This window comes from Colobus angolensis, unplaced genomic scaffold (assembly GCF_000951035.1).
Source record: "Colobus angolensis palliatus isolate OR3802 unplaced genomic scaffold, Cang.pa_1.0 Scaffold11, whole genome shotgun sequence".
Taxonomy (NCBI): Eukaryota; Metazoa; Chordata; class Mammalia; order Primates; family Cercopithecidae; genus Colobus; species Colobus angolensis.
In genome coordinates, this window is record NW_012112030.1 from 17870584 (window position 1) to 17878691 (window position 8108).

Sequence of the window (8108 nt, forward strand, 5' to 3'; positions counted from 1 at the left end):
ATATCAGGCCCTGAAGTATATTTTTTATTTAAAAAAAATATTTTGGCCGGACGCAGTGGCTCACGCCTGTAATCCCAGCACTTTGGGAGGCTGAGGCAGGCGGATCACGAGGTTAGGAGATCGAGACCATCCTGGCTAACACGGTGAAACCCCGTCTCTACTAAAAATACAAAAAATTAGCCGGGCGTGGTGGTGGGCGCCTGTCACTCCAGCTATTCGGGAAGCTGAGGAAGAAGAATGGCGTGAACCCGGGAGGTGGAGTTTGCAGTGAGCTGATATCGCTCCACTGCACGCCAGCCTGGAAGACAGAGAGACGCCGTCTCAAAAAAAAAAAAAAAGTTAACTTGACAGGTAATATTCAATTCTGTTATTCACGTTCAACCTTTCCCCAATGTTGATTAATCTTTGTATCCCCTCTTTTGTGGCAGTTTGTTCACATACTTGTGTATCTCATGGGTCTTAATGAAGTTTATCATTTGTATAAACATTTAATAAGAGGATACTAATCAAATGTTTAATAAGAGGGTATTAGTCCTGCTTCATATATGACACATTTCTCCCAATTTGTCATATTTTAAAAAAATGATAGTGCTGCTGCCTTTCAAAAAAGTAAGAAAAAAGTTTTCATGTGTTCTGTAAAGATTTATTAGAGCACACAGTATGTGCTAGACATAGAAGCTAGTGATGAGTCAGATCTCTAGGGTTTATTTCACTTCATTGAACTTTCTTCTAAGGGAAATTTTATGTAGCAAATTTGCTGCTTGTTGCCATTGCAATATATTACAATGCTTTAGTTAATAGATATTTACCTTCATTTATGTTTGTTTAAAGGCTTTCGTAAAAATTTGATTTTGGAATTTATTTTCGCATATACCAGGGGATGAAAATCTGCATTAATACTTTATTTGCTACAACAGCACCATTTACTGAATAATCTTTGTCTTCTGCATTTTGGTGTAATACCACCTTTGTCATATACACATAATTAGTTCATAATAAGATCTGTTTCTGGGCTACCTATTCTGTTCAATTGATCTGTGTTTCAATTTTTTATTATATAACTATGATTAGACTGATTTGATTATTAGAGATTAAATTATATTTTAACCCTGATAGTGCCAGTCCCCTTTTCACTCTTTTCAAAATTTTCAAAACTCCTCTCTTTTGGGGATTTTATTGGAATTTCATTAAATCTAGGAAGTAATTTATAAAGAACATATTTTTAGTGCTTTGTCTCTTCACCCAGAAATGTAGTTTCCCTTTTATTTGTCTTCCTTTTATCTCAATATTAAATTTATACAGGTCTGTGCATATTTTGTAAAGATTGATCATATAAATTTCATATTTTGTTTTAATATTTTGTACTGCTATTAAGGATATACTATTTATTTTGTCCAAAAAATGTATATTTATCTTATATCCAGACACTTTATTAAGCCTTCTCAGTAATCCCAGAGCTATGTCACCCTGTTACCTTGACTTTCCAGAAATATGATTTCATCTGCAAATAGTGGTACTCTTCCTTCCTTTTTTCAAATACTTACAGCTTGTTTGGATTTTATCTCTACTTTTCATTAACTAAATTCCAGGAGTGTTAAATAATACAAGAAGATAAATCATTGTTTCTTTCAGAAATATATACAATATATTTTTAAATCAACATTGTAAGTATAATTTTCATAAAATAAAAAGTATCCATGATACATGTAAAATCCAAAGTCTTTTGAAATAACCATGATCCCCAAAAGGGAAGTATTTCTGTCTCCTGAGGGAGTTCGCTTGTGCCTTTAACTAGTCAGTCTAACTGTCTCTTACTTGGGGTAACAAGTGATCTGAAGTCTATCACTAGAGATTAGTTCACAAATGTCATATAAAAGGAGCCATACAGTACATACTCCCTTGTGTCTGGCTTCTTTAGGTAAGCATAATATTTTTGAGATTCATCCACGTTGTTGTATGATCAATAGTTTATTCCTTTTATTGCTGAGAAGAATTTCACTGTATGAATATGCAGTTTGTTTATTCATTAACCTATATGTATATGTTGGGGTTATGTCCAGTTTTTGGCAGTGATGAATGAAGTTTTGGTGAACAGTTTTGTAAACATAGGTTGTTTTTTTTTCCCCTTGGGTAAATATTAAGCAGTGCATTTGCTAAGTCATATGGTAATTACACATTTAACTTTACAGAAATTACCAAAATGTTCTTCAAAGTGATTGAAACATTTTACATTCCCTCCAGAAAAGTATGGCAGTTCCAGTTGCTTCACAATCCTGCCAATATTTAGTATTATCTTGTTTTTCTAAGTTTTAGCCCTTATATTGCATGTGGACTAGTTCTTGATTGTGGTTTTAATTTGCATCTACCTTATAATGAATGATTTTGAACACATATTTTCATGGTGTTATTGGTCGTTTATATATTTTTTCATGGTAAGCATAACTCTAAGGTGGCTCCCATGACATTTGATCCTGGTGTTACTCCCATCATTACATTATGCTGCATCACAAAAGGGATTTTGCAGAAGTAATTAGGGTTACTAACTGATTGACTTTAAAATAGGCATATTAGGGGTGACATCAGCAAGACGACAAAGTAGGAGATGCCAGCCTTTATGCTTCCACAAAACACAACAAGTAGACAGCTATCCACAAACAAAAATAGACCAAGGAGGGCTCAAAAATCCAGTAAGGAAAAGCATGGTGGATCAAAAAAAAAAAAAAAAGGTCACTTGGGAGATTGGCTTAGCAATGTCTGCAGATGGCTATAAACAAAGATTAAACAAACAGGGATGAGGTATCTCTATCAGTCATATGTTGGGTCCCATCATGATCCACAATGGCCTACCCTCTAAAGGACCTTGGTAGTCTTAGCCACTGAGGACCTCAACAACCCCCACAGCAGAAAACCCTGTAGTGTTTGTTGGCACTGACCCCATTGGCCTACTCTACAGAGGACATCAGCAGCTTTTGCCACTGAGTTAACCAACAGCCATCCCACCATAGATCTCCAGGAGAGAGAAACGTTGCTGCACACTGTTTAAAAGGATGTGCTTTTGTGTTGACCAGAGACCATGGCTGCCATCCCTAACCCCAACCCCATGCCTGCTCTAGAACCCAGAGCCACAATTTCTCTGCACACACATGCACCTCAGACCCCAGTTCTGTGAACACTCTGCACATGCCCACACTCCATACCTAGCTCTATGGCTGTTGCACATATACTTGTCTCTCAGGCAGTAGAGCCACTGCTGTCGAAGTATAGCCAGTGCCCTGGACACAGAGCCACTGTCTATCTGCATGTATTCACACTCTGGACCCTAGCTATATGGTCACTTGGCAGGCTCCTGCATCTCCAACACTGGAACTCCTGTCAATGTGGGCTAGCCAGAGCCCTGGACCCTGGAGCTGCTGTCTGTCCATGGTACCTGCACTCCAGACCCTATCTCTGTGACTACTCCACAGATGCCCACTTGTGCATCAGGCACCATTGTCACTGCCACTGTGAGGGTGACCATGTGCTGGGCTTGGCTCAAAAAGGGATTCCCTCAACCGTGACATCCCGTGTGGGAGAAAAAGAGATCAAGAGGTTCCTAGCAGCCACCAAAGATCCCAACTGCTTTCATCACCGCTGCAGACATACATTGCCTTGGCCATTAAAGAATCCTGCAATCTTTGCCAATGTTAACCTTAGCTGATGAAGCCATGTGGAGATTACAACACTTGGCCTTCACCAAAGCTGTAATTTCCACACTCCATCCAGTCGGTGCCCTCACACCAACCTGCAGGTGAATGTCTTTTCCCAGTGAAGCTAGTCTATAAAGTCTAGAAGGAATAACTACTCCATCAATTGCTCACATGTTAATGCAAAACTGTAAGAAACATGCAAAGTCAAGCAAACATACCATCAGAGGAACACATATTTTCCAGGAACTGACCTAAAAGAAATATAGATCTATAAATTGCTGGGCAAAGAATTTAAAATAAATGTCTTAAGGAAGCTCAGTGAGTTCAAAGAGAACATAGATAACTCTGAAATGGGGAAAACATACAAGCCAGCAGCTCAACGGAGAGAAATTGTAAAAAAGAACTTCTGGAGCTAAAGAATGCAATGAATAAAATGAAAAATGCAATAGAGACCATCAACAGCAGGCTTAATCAAGTAGACCAAAAATCTGTGAACTGTAAGACAAATCATTTGAAATTATCTAGTCATTCTAAGTGATGTAGCTCAGGAATGAAAAACCAAACATCATATGTTCTCACTCATAAGTGGGAACTAAGCTATGAGGATCTAAAGGCATAAGAATGACATAGTGGACTTTGAGAACTCGGGGGAAAGAGTGGGAAGGGTGTGAAGGATAAAAGATTACAAACTTGTTGCAGTGTATCATGCTCCAGTGATGGGTACACCAAAATCTCACAAATCACCACTAAAGAGCTAACTATTGTAACCAAGCACCACCTGTTCCCTAATAATCTATGGAAATAATAATAAAAAAAGAATAAACATTGTAGAATCTCAATCCTTGAACGAAACTCTTTGGCATGTCCTTAAACTTTCTTTTCTTTATTAACCTCAACTTTACTCACATTGGAAACCATTGCATGCTATCTACTGGACCTATTTTTAATAGTCTTTCTTACCATATAAGCAATTCATGAATACATTCTCCTTTTAAAAGATTACATTAGTTTTACATAATTGAAAAAACATGAAATTATCCAGTCAGAGAAAGAAAGAAAAAAACGAAAAATGAAGAAAGTCTATGTGAATGATTGGACACCATCAAGCAAAATAATATTTGCATTAAACAATGTTTGCATTATGCAATTTGAAGGAGAAAAGAGGAAAATGGACCAGAAGCTTATTTATTTAAAGATATAATGGCTGAAAACTTCCAGAATCTGGAAGGAAGCATGAACATCCTGAAATAAACCTGAAACTCCCCACACAGATTAAAGCTAAAGAGAACTTCACCAAGACATGTTATAGTAATACTGCCAAAAAAATCAAATAGTAAGAATTTCGAAAACTCCAAGAGAAAAAAAGAAAGCTTATCTCTTACAAGGAAACTTCCATAATGCTATCAACAGATTTCTCACTGGAAACCTCGCAGGCCAGGAGAGAGCAGAATAATATATTCAAAGTGCTGAAATTTACAAAACTGGCAACCAAAAATACTTTACCTAGAAAAGCTGATCTTCAAAATGAAGGAGAGAGAAAGACTTTCCAGACAAAGTAAAGTTAAGGGAGTTCATCATCACCAGACATGCTTTAAAATAAATGCTAAAGGAAATTCTTCAAGCTGAAATGAAAAGAGACTAATTAGTAACATGAAAATATACAAACATATAAAACTCACTAGTAAAGGAAAGCATATAATGGAATTTAGAATACTCTAATACTCTAATGGTGGTGTGTAAATCACTTAACTTTAGTATAAAGGTTAAAAGACAAAAATATTTTAAAATAACTAAATGTTAAAAATTTGCTAATGAATATACAATATAAAATATATTATGACATCAAAACACAAATTGTCGTGAGAGTAAAAAGGTAAAGGTTTTTCTAAGCAATTGCAGTTAGGTTGTTGTTAGCTTAAAATAGACTGTTATAACTACAAGATGTTTTATGTAAACCTCATGGTAACTACCAAGAAAAAACCCATAGTGGACTCACAAAAGATAAAGAGAGAGAGAGAGAGAAAAAAGCATACCACTACAGAAAACTATCAAATCTCAAAGAAAGACATCAAGAAAAAAAAAAAACAAACTATGAAACAGAAAACAGTGAGTTGACAATAGTAAGTTTTTATATAGCAATAATTAGTTTACATGTAAATTGATTAAATTCTTTGATACATCAATCAATTGCTAAATAGATGTTTTAAAGGGCCCAACTATTTGCTGCCTGTGAAATACTTCAGTTTTCAGGACACATATAGGCTGAAAATGAAGGGATGAAAAATATATTCCATGCACATGAAAACTAAAATAGGGCAGGGATGGGTAGTTATACTTTAATCACACAAAATAGACTTTACCTCAAAAATGAAACAAGAAAAAAATATAATTATGTTACAATAAGGGGGTCATATAACAACGGTAAATATATAGGTTTCGAACATTAGAGTATGTAAGTATATTAAGCACATATTAACCCAACTAAAAGAAGAAATAAACAGCAATGTAACAACCATAAGGAATTTTAACACCCCACTTTCAGTAATAGATAGATAATTCAGATATAAAATCAATAAGGAAACACTGGAATTGACATATTAGTCCAAACTGATCTAACAGGCATGTACAGAACACTCCATCCAACAATAATAGAATACAAATTCTTCTCACATGCACACAGAATATTCCCTAGGATGGATTATATGTTAGGTCACAAACATGTCTTTAAAAGTTTAAGAAGATTGAAATCATACCAACTATCTTCTCCAACCACCATGGTATAAAATTAGAAATGAATAACAGGAGGAATCTTGAAAAAGTCACAAATATGTGGAAACTAAAGAACACACTCCTGAACAATTAATGCATCAAAGAAGAAATCAAAAGAGAAATACTTTTTAATCTTGAGACCTGTGGAAATGGAAACACAGCCTCCCAAAACTTGTGGGATGCAGCAAAACCAGTACAGGGGGAATTTGATAACAATAAATACCTACATTAAGAAAAATGAAAGATCTCAAATAAAAAAGCCCCAATGTTACACCTCAATGAACTGGAAAAAGAAAAACCTAAGCCCACAATTAGCAGAAGGGAGAAAATAACAATGCTCAGAGTTGAAATACATAAAATAGAGACAAGTAAAACAAAAGACCAATAAAATGAAGAGCTGATTTTTTGAAAAGAGAAACAAAATTTAAAATCCTTAGCTATACTAAGAAAAAAGAGAGAAGACTCAAAAATGAAAGAGAAGACATTATAACTGATGTGACAGAAATACAAAAGATGATAACAGATTACTATGAAAAATTACATGTCAATAAATTGGATAACCCCCAAAAGAAGGATAAATTCCTAGAAACACAAAACCTACCAAAATTGAATCATGAAGAAATACAAAATCTGAAGACGCCTAAAATTAGTCAGGAGATTGAATCAGTAATCAAAAATCTCCCAACAACGGAAAGTCAGTACCAGATGACTTCACAAAGGAATTCTGCCAAACATTTAAAGAAAAATTAATACTAATTATTCTCAAATGCTTCCAAAAAATTGAAGAGAATGGAACACTTCCAAACTTATTTTATGAGGCTAGAATTTCCATGATACCAAAGCCAGACAAGAAAATTACAAGTAAAGAAAATAACCAGCCAAAATTCCTGCTGAACATAGATGTAAAATTCTCAACAAAATAGTAGCAAACCAAATCCAACAGCACATTAAAAGGATCATACACCATGATCAAGTGTGATTTATCCCAGGGGTGATTCAACATATGCAAATCAATAAATGTGATAAACCATATTAACAGAATGAAGGGCGAAAATCATATGATCATTTCAATAGATACAAAATGTTTTCAAAATATTCAACATATTTTATAATAAAAATTCTCAATAAATTTTATATTTAAAAGGAATATCCCTCAACGTAATAAATGTCATATGTGGCCAGTCCATGGCTAACATCGTATTCATCATGAAAAGCTGGAAAGCACTTCCTTTAAAGTCAGGAAGAAGACAAGGGTGACCACTCTCATCACTCTATTCAGCATACTACTAAAAGTCTTAGCCAGAAAAATTAGGCAAGAAAAAGAAATTTTAAAAACATTCAAATTGGAAATGAAGCAGTATAATTTACAGATGACATGAACTTTTATGTGGAAAACTCTAAAAGCTGCACCAAAAAAACTGTTAAAACAAATAAACAAGTTCGTAAAGTTGCAGGATACAAAATCAACATACAAAAATCAGTTGTGGCCAATGCCCTAACAACAACCTAGAAGAGGAATGATGAAAGCAACCCAATTTCAGTAACATAAAAGAACAGTAAAATACTCAGGAATAAATTTAACTAAGAACCAAAAGATTTGTACAATGAAAACTAAGCCATTGATGAAAGAAACTGAAAACATACATTTGCAGC